The 12,236-nt window shown below is 41.3% G+C and overlaps 1 protein-coding gene across 1 annotated transcript in view; it reads right to left on the minus strand.

Annotated features, from left to right (window-relative positions):
- Positions 1–12,236, minus strand: part of FAM155A (family with sequence similarity 155 member A) — a 431,009-nt gene that overhangs the window by 163,689 nt on the left and 255,084 nt on the right. The window lies entirely within an intron of this gene.

The raw sequence follows: 12,236 nt of genomic DNA on the forward strand, positions 1-12,236 counted from the left end.
AGCGCTTAATAAATGCCATCATTATTATTACAAGTCAGCAACATATAGAGACAGTCCCTACCCAACAATGGGCTCTTCTGTAGATAAGCATCTCTGAGGAAGAAAGTTTTGCAGCTGTGTAATTAGGTGGCTCACTCTTGTGTTCTTGGGGCACCTCTGATCTATCCAAGATGGAAGGATTGCCCAAGACCAGAAGGGGCATGGAAACACTCATCACTGTACCAGAGATTGAACTGAAACTGCAGGCCTTGAGGAAGGATGGCTCAAGGTGCTCTGGCCATTATCCTTTAAGATCTGAGGTAATTACAAGGTCCAATCCATGTCCCACATGGGGCTCACAATCTTAATCCCCATTTTAGAGATGAGGTAACTGAGGCCCAGAGAAGTAAAGCGATTGACCCAAGATCATACAGCAGACAAGTGGCCGAACCTAAACTAGAACCCAGGTCCTCCTGACTCCCAAGCCCATGCCCTATTCACAAGGCCAAGCTGTTTCCTCTTTAATAATAATACAGTCTCATTAAATCAATCACATAAAAATTGGCTTGGATATTTGAATGATGAATATTAAGCTGGCTTCCACTCTGAGATTTTGACAATGACTTATATCCATGTAATTAATCAACTGATAGAGATATGTAAGAATATGGAAAACTCCTTGCCTATGCATTTGTGGGTTACAGGAAAAATTGTGGCACCATCCAATCGAATGCTCTCTCAATGTCTTAAACATAACTTGAATTAATCTACTTAACATAGAACAGGCAGATATGAAAAAAGAGTACACGAAGGAAATCAAGATCCATGTTGAGAGAAAAAATGAGAAAAATGTCCTGGTAAGGTAAAATCCCTGAAGTTGTTCTCGCAGCTTTCCAAAGGTCCTGAAAACATGGGGATGTATAATTGAGATTTCTATAGTTCAGCCACTTCATCTATTGTTTCAGGTTAACTGAATTATGTTCACCAAGGACCCCATGGGCTTGTAAATGGACTTTAATATTCTTATGGATGTTGATGATTTTTATTTTATTTTGTTAATGATGTGCGTATAGCTATAATTCTATTTGTCCTGACGATTTTGAAACCTGCTTAAATGTTTTGTTTTGTTGTCTGTCTCCCCCTTCTAGACTGTGAGCCCGTTGTTGGGTAGGGACCGTCTCTAGATGTTGCCGACTTGTACTTCCCAAGCGCTTAGTACAGTGCTCTGCACACAGTAAGCACTCAATAAATACGATTGAATGAATGAATGAATGATTGGAAGATATCGATAGTTCTTGGAAAAGGAATCCAAGCTTCCTTTGTGAAATAAAGAAGCAGCATGGCCCAGTGAGTCCAGAGGACTTGGGTCCTAATCATTCATCTGCATGATTATGTGACCTTGGGTAAGTCACTTAACTTCTCTGTGTCTCAGTTACCTCGTACTGTGAGCCCCATATGGGACATGGACTCTGCTCAACCTGATTAGTTTGTGTCTACCCCGGTGCTTAGTACAGTGCCTCACGCATTAGTAAGAGCTTAAATAATAATAATAATGGCATTTATTAAGTGCTTACTATGTGCAAAGCACTGTTCTAAGCACTGGGGAAGTTACCAGGTGATCAGGCTGTCCCACGGGGGACTCACAGTCTTAATCCCCGTTTTACAGATGAGGTAACTGAGGCACAGAGAAGTTAAGTTAGAGAAGCAGTGTGGCTCAGTGGAAAGAGCACGCACTTTGGAGTCAGAGGTCATGGGTTCGAATCCTGCCTCTGCCACATGTCTGCTGTGTGACCTTGGGCAAGTCACTTAACTTCTCTGAGCCTCAGTTACCTCATCTGTAAAAGGAGACCCACGTGGGACAACCTGATCACCTTGTATCCCCCCAGAACTTAGAACAGTGCTTTGCACATAGTAAGTGCTTAACAAATGCCATCATTATTACTATTATTATTAAGTGACTTGCCCAAAGTCACACAGCTGACAAGTGGCAGAGCTGGGATTTGAACTCATGACCGCTGACTCCAAAGCCCGTGCTTTTTCCACTGACCCACGCTGCTTTAGAGGCTGTGTACCCTCTATTCAGATTGATGAAGGACTTTCTGGGAGCAGGAGAGGACTGGCTTGGCTACCCCCCCCACCCCACTTCTCCTCCTCTTTAATAGTAATAATGATAAAATTTGTTAAATGCTTGCTATGTGAATAATAATAATATTTGTTAAGCACTTACTATTGCCTTAATACTACTAATAATAATGATGGTATTTGTTAAGCGCTTACTACGTGCAAAGCACTGTTCTAAGCGCTGGGGTGGATACAAGCTTTGCACATAGTAAATGCTCAGTACATGCCATCATTATTATACAAGGTGATCAGGGTGTCCCACATGGGGCTCACAGTCTTAATCCCCATTTACAGATGAGGTAACTGAGGCACAGAGAAGTTAAATGACTTGACCAAAGTCACACAGCTGATGGAGCTGGGATTAGAACACAAGACTCCCAAGCCCATGCTCTTTCCACCAAGCCAAGCTGTTTACAGTCTAGAGGGGGAAATAAATATTAAAATAAATGATGGATATGTACATAAATGCTGTGGGACTGAGGGTGGGGTGAAGAAAGAGTACAAATCTATGTTCAAGGGTGACACAGCCTAAGGGAGATGGAGAACAGGCATTTAACCTTCATTTTACAGCTGAGGACACTGAGGCAGAGAGAAGTAAAGGGACTGTAGACTATACAGTTGCGTTCAGGGAATTTGTCTGCCAACTTTGGTACATTGTATTCTTCCAAGCGCTTAATACATTGCTCTGCATACAGTAAGCACTCAATGAATAGCACTGACTTGTCACACACCAGGAAAGGGATAGTACCAGGATTAGAAATTAGGTCCATTGACTCCTAGGCCTGTGCTTTTTCCACTAGGCCATACTCCCTCCTTCACCAACCCACTGCAGCGAGTGACTCCTAATCAGAGATTAAGCTGGACTGAGGTGCTAAAGTTTTGAAACTAATGGAGAGGCTTTTCTGGAAAGTTAAAGATACTCAAAGGTCACCTGATTTCCTTGAGTCACCATTACCAAGAACTCTCTCTCCTGATGTGCTAGCTCTATATTATACAAGTAATACCATGGTAAATAAATCAGATCTTAAGGGTTTTGGATAATGTACTAATGGAGGTAGTAATGGGAATGACTACAGGTTTACGTCAGCAGTATGCATGATGGTTAAAATGATTCTCACAGAAGCTTTCAGTGCAACCGTGGGCAGCAGTACTGAAAGGTAGAGGGGAAAAAAAAACACTTTGGACCATACATGATTGGAAAATTAAGTAGCAATGGCCTGCTCTTGCTCAGTGAATGCACTATCTTTCTCAGTTTATCATCTTATTTTTCTCTCTCACATACACACACATGCACACACACACACACACACACACACACACACACACACACACACAGAGAGTTTTCCAGTTAAAAAATACAACAGTGACAACCCTGGATACGCCTGATTGACCATATCTTATTGCCTGACTGGCGTATATACTTCTACTGCTATAGTGGCTCTGAATGCTTGACGATCGTCACCTGATAAGTTGCAAAATCTTGCTTGCATCAGAGCCAACGTTTAGTGAAATAATGTCCAAACTACCCAGGCAGATGAATGTCTAACTCCTGGGCAATGAAGACGCATGAAAGGAAATTTGCAACAGTGCTAAAGCAATCCTATTTTAGTATAAGAAACTCCATCTGCTTTTTACCAGTGATTGGCTGTCTCTAATAGATACTATCCAGGCAGGCAATCTTTAAGATGGAAAGTGGTGCCAGAAGAAAATGCCAAGACCGGCTTAATAAGAATGACTCAGGAGATGAAAAAGCTACTTTCACCAAAACGGACAATATAGCAACCATGCTTTTTAAATCCTCAAGATAAAGACAAAAGGGTACATATTCAATGTTGTGGAACTGAGAGCATGTGAAAAAGTCACAGGTGAAGGGATGCCAAGGCTAAGAAATCAACTGAAACCAGGGTTTTCACCTCTGCCCTATGAGTCTGTGTGGGAATGACTGATCACCTTATCGCTACAGAAGAGTTGAGATAGCTCCATTCTCACTACAGAAAAGAAAGGTATCAAATACATGGCATGACTACTTCATTCATATCTTTAACACAACTTATGTCCTTGAGAATGACAATCTACGAAGAATAGCAGACCTGTCTACATGGAGAAACTTGACTTTATTCCCAGGCCTTCAACTCTCAAAAACTTAAGGATTGTCAAAACCCAGGAAATGTAGAATTTAGACGAGATTCCTGCTAGATTGCCTTCTCAGGATTTTCCTCAGTCTATCAATTACTGAAAAGAATAGTGCATTTTTTGGGAAGACTCAAAGAGAGAGTGAATCAGTTTTCAGGCCAAAGTGATAGTCTATTGGAAAGTATATTATCCAACTATATGGCGTGAGATACAGACTTCCCACGGTGTATCGTTTAACTTCTAAAGCAGCCTGCAAAATCTAATTCTATAACAATAAACATTCAGTAGTTGAGAGACTCACAAACAATGATGACCTGGGAACAAATAAGGCAAACAATACTCTCCACACCAAATTTTTACTCTATAGGTCATAGGAGAAGCATGGCTAACAACTGGATAGTTCTTCACCTTGGGTGCAAAAGTTGCAAACTCCTCCCTAGATTTTAAGCTCCTCTTGGGCAAGGAACATATCTACCAGTTCTGTTCCATTATACTCTCCCAAGCGCTTAGTACAGTATTCTGTACTAAAATATATATGTTTGTACATATTTATTACTCTATTTATTTTACTTGTACATATCTATTCTATTTATTTTATTTTGTTAATAGGTTTGGTTTTGTTCTCTGTCTCCCCCTTCTAGACTGTGAGCCCACTGTTGGGTAGGGACTGTCTCTATATGTTGCCAACTTGTACTTCCCAAGTGCTTAGTACAGTGTTCTGCACACAGCAAGGGCTCAATAAATATCATTGATTGACATCAAAGCCGAGGCCAAATACACATTCTCTGTTCTCGAAGAGCTAGTAGGCCAATATGTGGGGGGGGGGGCACTGTGGGGGATGGGAGGAGATGGAACAGCAAAAAATAATTTTAGACAGTGAACACAGATGAACAAGGTTCTAACAGGAGCAATGAAAGTGCTAGCATGAAATAGCCAATTTAGGCTATTTAGGGGTCAAGGCCAAGATGATTAAGAATGTGATCTCCATGGGACTGTGTCCAACCTGATTAGCTTGTATCTATCTCAGTGATTAGAACAGTGCTTGGCACATAGTAAGCGCTTAACAAGTACCATAATTATTAATTATTATCATTATTGTGGCATAATCGGCACTAAAACCATGGGTGGGTCAGAAACAAACTAGGGAGGGTGTGGACTTCCCAGGAAGCAAAGCTGCAGTAGCAGATGAAGAAGGGATCCAGGCAGAGGCTGCTTTACTGATGACTGAGAGGTGTAGAGAAGGCTCAGTTAGGGGACTATTGGACTTCTGGGATGATAGAATGCAGGACGCATTAGCTAGCAAATTATGACTCTTCTAACAATAAACATGCTATTTCTAAAGTGCTGATGTCTGCTTCCTCTGTAGTGTTTTTTCAGGTGTCACTGTCTTTACCTGGACACCCCAAATTCCCCTTGTACTGATCACAAGGCTTATTATGGTGTCTTGGTTATTATAAGCCTTGTACTATAACAAGGTTGTTCTGCTCTTATAGAACTCTGTGTAATTGTGTTGTAGTATCCATTGATTCAGGAGGAACTAATGAGCTGGGGAATAGATCAATCATATTTGTTGAGCATTTATTCTGTGTCGATCACTGCACTAAGCACTTGGGAGAATACAGTAGAGCGGAGTGGGTAAGCATGTTCCCTGTTCATAATACGGTTGCAGTCTAGATGCTTGAAAGATGTAATTATTTTACTGTCTGCTTCCCCAACTAGACTTTAAGTTCCTTGTGGGCAGGAATCATGTCTACCAACTCTATTGCACTTTTCCATGTGTTTAGTACAGTGCTCTGTACCACTGACTAAATACTATTGACTAAAGTCTACTTGATCTTAAATTATCTTCTTTCTTTCCTCCTCAACTTTTAAAGTTTTCTTACTGATTTGAATACAGAATTAAAGTTAATTTAGCATTAGATACTGGCAGATTTATTTATTTTGGGAAAATAACAGTTCTGCCTTTTTCGCAGAGTAGGACATGAAATAGAACGTTTTTACATATGTACACATAATTACTGCTGTATGTAGGATCCATTTCAGACATTGTGTAAAAATTAGAGGGAAGATAAACTTCAGAATTATGTTATTTGTAGTCTTAAAATTTCTCCATTCTCCAGTAAGTACTGCCATGAACAATATATTCTAAGTTGTCATTTTGACTCAATCCTCCCTCACCTGCAATGAAACCTGAATTCAAACTTTCCCTTACATACACACATCAGCCGCCCTCTTTCATTCAATTCATTCAATTCAATAGTATTTATTGAGTGCTTACTGTGTGCAGAGCACTGTACTATGCACTGGGGAAGTACAATTCAGCAAAAAATAAAGACGATCCCTGCCCACAGTGGGCTCAAAACAGGGAGCCAGACATCTGCCATAAAGAGTTCACAGTCTACGCTCTTCTCTGATTTTCAGCCCTTCTGATTAGACATACAACCGCATTTACACATGAAGATATTAAGTGATGTGGGCTGGGCTATGCAAATAGACTGCTTTCTGGGCTTTTCAACTAGCCATTACAAGGTAACTGCATTCCCTGGATTGCAATGAAGCTTCGTACCTTAATGGATTCAGCAAAATGGTGCAAAATTAAATTCAAGGGACATCTAGACCTCTCCATGGATCACCATCAGTGAAACAGGATTGAATGCTGAGACTTAGCTAGCATACTAATGGTGCAGAGGCACACATATGGAAAATATAATGAAAAACATTGTCTTAACGAAGAGTTAGAGTATGGATCTTGGAAACACACAATGCCCTTCATACGAATCCCTATGAAAAACTCTACTTTTTACATCACTCTTTCCCTTAAGACTCTATTTTCATGAAATTAAGATTAACTGGGTTAGATCAGTCCATCAATCAACAGCATTTACTGAGTGCTTACTAAGAGTACCATAATAATAATAATAATGGCATTTATTAAGCGATTACTATGTGCAAAGCACTGTTCTAAGTACCATATATATTAAGCACTTGTCAGAAACCAGTAGAATTAGTAGACATAATTCCACCATCAGAAGCATCAAATTCCTGGTTCTAACCCTTTGGTTAGAGTTTGGTTAGGGTTCCTGACACTAATCCTTTGGGTAATCCATGGCATTTTCCTCACACCCTTCAGGGCAGTAGGATGTAGTTTTGAAGAATATGTAAGTAAGACCGGGTCCCTTCTTAGGAGTGGTCTGAATCATCTGAATCTATACACATAAAGTCTATAGAGCAAGCAGCTCATTAACACCAAATATACCTGCACACACCAAGTGGCAAGACAGAATCATAAAATGAAATGCTGAGTCACAGTTCACTTCACTAGGATTGAAGCAATACTTGTCGTATCATACCATCTGATTTTCACTCTCAGAAAGATTAAAATGGAATCGGGTTCTGTGGGTACAAATGCAGCAGTGTGGCAAGGAATAATCTTTCTGTTCACACCGCATGAAAGGGACTGTCAGTAACACAGTGAAATTACAACAGAGAAATTTCATAATTAGGAATATTATTTGAGCCCTAAAAGCCATATCATAGGTAAACGTGGGGTACCCAGTATTAGTTGATGAGGAGCACAAGTAAATCACCATTCCTAAAAAGGAGCCAGGTCTTGCTTATCTATCCTTCAGAATTCCAACCTTACTGCCCTGGAGGGTGTGAATAAAGTTTCAGGGCCTGCCCAGAGGGTTAGTATCCGGCAATTAGCACCTCTCTATCCTCCCCACTGCAAGTAGACTGATTAGAGAATTTTAAAGAAAATCCCCAGTTGATTTTCTCTCCCCAGTTCGGTCCTCTTCATAATAATAATGATAATGACATTTATTAAGCACTTACTATGTGCAAAGCACTGTTCTTAGCTCTGGGGTGGTTACAAGGTGATCAGGTTGTCCCATGGAGGCTCACAGTCTTAATCCCCATTCTGCAGATGACGTAACTGAGGCACAGAGAAGTTGTGACTTGCCCAAAGTCACACAGCTGACAATTGGCATCTAATATTGACCACAACTTCTACTTGCTGATTATCCTGTGTTGCCAGCCACCTGCCACTTGTCCTGTGACCTGCCTGTTGATAATCTTTTATCTTTCATCTGTCTCGGTGTCCACCTTTGAGATTATTGCATTTAGGTGGAAGTCAAGCTTGGCTTCCCATCCTTCCTCCACCACTTTAAGTGCTTCAAGTAATGTTCTAAGTTCTGGGGAAGCTCAGGCTGGGCTTCAGATCAGGCAGGTTCATCAGGCTGGATACAGTTCAGGTTCCACATGGGGCTCACAGTCTAAATATGCAGGAGAACAGGTATTTAAGACCCATTTTGCAGTTGAGGAAGCTGAAGCACAAGGAAGTGAAATGACTTGCCTAAAATCAGACAGCAGACAAATGGCAGCTCCAGGATTAGATCCCAGGTCCTATGACTCTCAAGACCGTGCTTTATCACTAGGCCAAGTTGCTTCGCTTAATCAAAAGGGGGCTTCCCAAAGGGGCTCAAAGATTGGAAGACAGCAACCAGAAGGGTCGGAAGAGCTATCCATATTTTTATGTATATGATTTGGGCTTATCAGTCTGTATCTACTTTGTACATTTTGAGCCAAAATTGGTATAAAAGAGGGATGTCCGGTCAGATAAGTAATGCAGTGCATATGACCCATAAATAATAAAAAATGTGGAAATATCTATTCAATGATAATCTGATTTCATTGCATTTTAATACTCACCCCGGTAAATATACTTATATTCTACTATTTGTATTCATAATTTAGTTAATGTCTGTCTCCCCTAGTAGATGTTAAGCTACTTGTGGGCAGGGATCACATCTACCAATTCTGTTGAATTGTACTTTATCAAGTGCTAAGTATGGCTTGCTCGGCTCACAGTAAATACTCAGAATATACCACTGATTGAGTCATTCATTCTTTTCATTTAAGTAGAGGTAGAGCAAATATGAATTGCAAGTAATGCTATACTAACTCAGAGTACCTTTCCAAAATTGCCATGTTCTCTAGCTCTCTAACATGACTGAAAAATCACACTGAAGAAACAAGAGGGACCAAGTCACTCTAGATGTTACACTAGATGAATTTGTGTGCCAAAATTACAAAACCAGCCATGAACACAGGCAGATGGATACTAGAGGCATTACCAGGTTGGGAGGGAGAAGGAGGGAAGCAGAAACAATAGGAAAGATTAGTAAGGAATAAAATAGGACATCAGAAACAACAGTTTTTGTGCTGTCTTAAAAAAGAGTCCTAGAAAAAACACCTTTGGTAATGAGATTTGAAGAAGGTCTGAATGCAAATTAAAATAGTGTGAGATAATTTTATTCTCAATTTTTCCTCTGTTTAGTCATCCTTTTTGGTATCTTAAGCCTCACAGAAATATTCTTTTTTTATTTTGAGAAGCTAGGGAGCAAAAATATAATTGATGTCACTATTAGAATTAAATATAACCCAGTGAAATTAGACTAGGTATGTTCGGTTTATGGAATCTGACAACCAAATCCATATCAACAACAGTCTTATTTATTGAGAGACTACTGTATGCAGAAACCTGCACTAGCTCTTCGGAGAAGTTGGGTGTGTGAGAGACAGCCTGGTAAGTCAAATCACTGAAAGTTAACCTTATAAATGGTAAAGAGTGGAAGGATGAAAGAAGAGCCAAACATTTGTTATTAGGAAGACATTGCTGTTAGCACATGTGGAATAATTTCATACATATTCCTTTCCCTCACAAAAGAAGAGTTTTAATTGTAGATGAATTTCTTCAGATCAGGTGACAGATGTAATTTTCTTCCATTTGCCTTGCTGGCTTCAGTGTCATAGATTATATAGCATATTGATTTAAAGAGATTGATTCAAGAAATTGCTCCGCCCTTTCCTCTCCATCCAAACTGCTATCTTGTTGGTTCAATCCCTCATAATAATAATAATAATGGCAGTTATTAAGCACTTACTATTTGCAAAGCACTGTTCTTAGTGCTGGGGAGGTTACAAGGTGATCAGGTTGTCCCACGGGGGCTCACAGTCTTAATCCCCATTTTACAGATGAGGTAATTGAGGCCCAGAGAAGTTAAGTGACTTGCCCAAAGTCACACAGCTGACAATTGGCGGAGCTGGGATTTGAACCCATGACCTCTGACTCCAAAGCCCATGCTCTTTCCACTGAGCCACGCTGCTTCTCATATAATGATGGTATTTGTTAAGTGCTTACTATGTGCACAGCACCGTTCTAAGCACTGGGGGGATACAAAGTGATCAGGTTGTCCCACGTGGGGCTCACAGTCTTAATCCCTATTTTACAGATGAGGTAACTGAGGCACAGAGAAGTTAAGTGGCTTGCCCGTGGTCACACAGTTGACAAGTGGCAGGGCTGGGATTCGAACCCATGACCTCTGACTTCCAAGCCCAGGCTCTTTCCACTGAGCCACGCTGTACCCGGCATCTTATCCCGACTGGATTACTGCATCAGCCTCCTTTCTGATCTCCCATCCTCCTGTCTCTCCCTGCTTCACTCTGCTGCCCAGCATGGCTCAGTGGAAAGAGTCCGGGCTTTGGAGTCAGAGGTCATGGGTTCAAATCCCGGCTCTGCCAACTGTCAGCTGGGTGACTTTGGGCAAGTCACTTCTCTGGGCCTTAGTTCCCTCATCTGGAAAATGGGGATGACTGTCTCCCCCTTCTGGACTGTGAGCCCGCTGTTGGGTAGGGACCGTCTCTAGATGTGGCCAACTTGGACTTCCCAAGTGCTTAGTACAGTGCTCTGCACACAGTAAGTGCTCAATAAATACGATTGATTGATTGATGACCCAGACTGAGCCCCCTCCTTCCTCTCCCCCTCCACCCCCCCGCCTTACCTCCTTCCCTTCCCCACAGCACCTGTATAGATGTATATGTTTGTACGTATTTATTACTCCATTTATTTATTTATTTTACTTGTACATATCTATTCTATTTATTTTATTTTGTTAATATGTCTTGTTCTCTGTCTCCCCCTTCTAGACTGTGAACCGACTGTTGGGTAGGGACTGTCTCTATATGTTGCCAACTTGTACTTCCCAAGTGCTTAGTCCAGTGCTCTGCACACAGTAAGCGCTCAATAAATACGATTGATTGATTGATTGATCTTTCCACAGAAATGCTCTGGGCATGTCACGCCCCTGCTCAAAAATCTCCAGTGGTTGCCTATCAACCTTTGCATGAAGCAAAAGCTCACTATCGTCTTCAAAGCTCTCCATCACCTTGCCCCCTCCTACCTAACCTACCGTCTCTCCTTCTACAGCCCAGCCCTCATACTCTGCTCCTCTGCCACTAACCTCCTCATTGTGCCTCGCTCTCCCCTGTCCCGCCGTCGACCCCCGGCCCCCGTCCTCCCCCTGGCCTGGAATGCCCTCCCTCCACACATCCACCAAACTAGCTCTCTTTCTCCCTTCAAAGCCCTACTGAGAGCTCACCTCCTCCAGGAGGCCTCCTCAGACTAGCCCCTCCTTTTTCTCTGCTCCTCCTCCCTCCCCATCGCCCCATCCCCTTTTCCCCTCAAAGCACTTGTGTATATTTATAAATATTTATTACTCTATTTTATTAATGATGTGTATATAGCTATAATTCTACTTATCTATTCTGATGGTATTGACACCTGTCTACTTGTTTTGTTGTCTGTCTCCCCCTTCTAGACTGTGAGCCTGTTTTTGAGTAGGGACCGTCTCAAGACGTTGCTGATTTGTACTTTCCAAGTGCTTAGTACAGCGCTCTCCACACAGAAAGCGCTCAATAAATATGATTGAAAGAAATACTTAGGTCCCTTTTATGAAAAAATTCTTCACATGTCTTCAGTTAAAAACAGTTAATTGAGCCAGGTTGTAACTGCCTTGATCCTTGATCGTAGTCAAAAATACGGGGGAGAAAGGAAATAAAAATCTTGAAAATCATTTTCAATGCAGTGTATAAGGTTAAATAGAATCACTGATGCTGTGCCCAGTAAGTGAAAACAATTTTAAGAAACACACAAGCAGCCAATT

Source organism: Tachyglossus aculeatus, chromosome 17 (assembly GCF_015852505.1).
Source record: "Tachyglossus aculeatus isolate mTacAcu1 chromosome 17, mTacAcu1.pri, whole genome shotgun sequence".
NCBI classification, from domain to species: domain Eukaryota; kingdom Metazoa; phylum Chordata; class Mammalia; order Monotremata; family Tachyglossidae; genus Tachyglossus; species Tachyglossus aculeatus.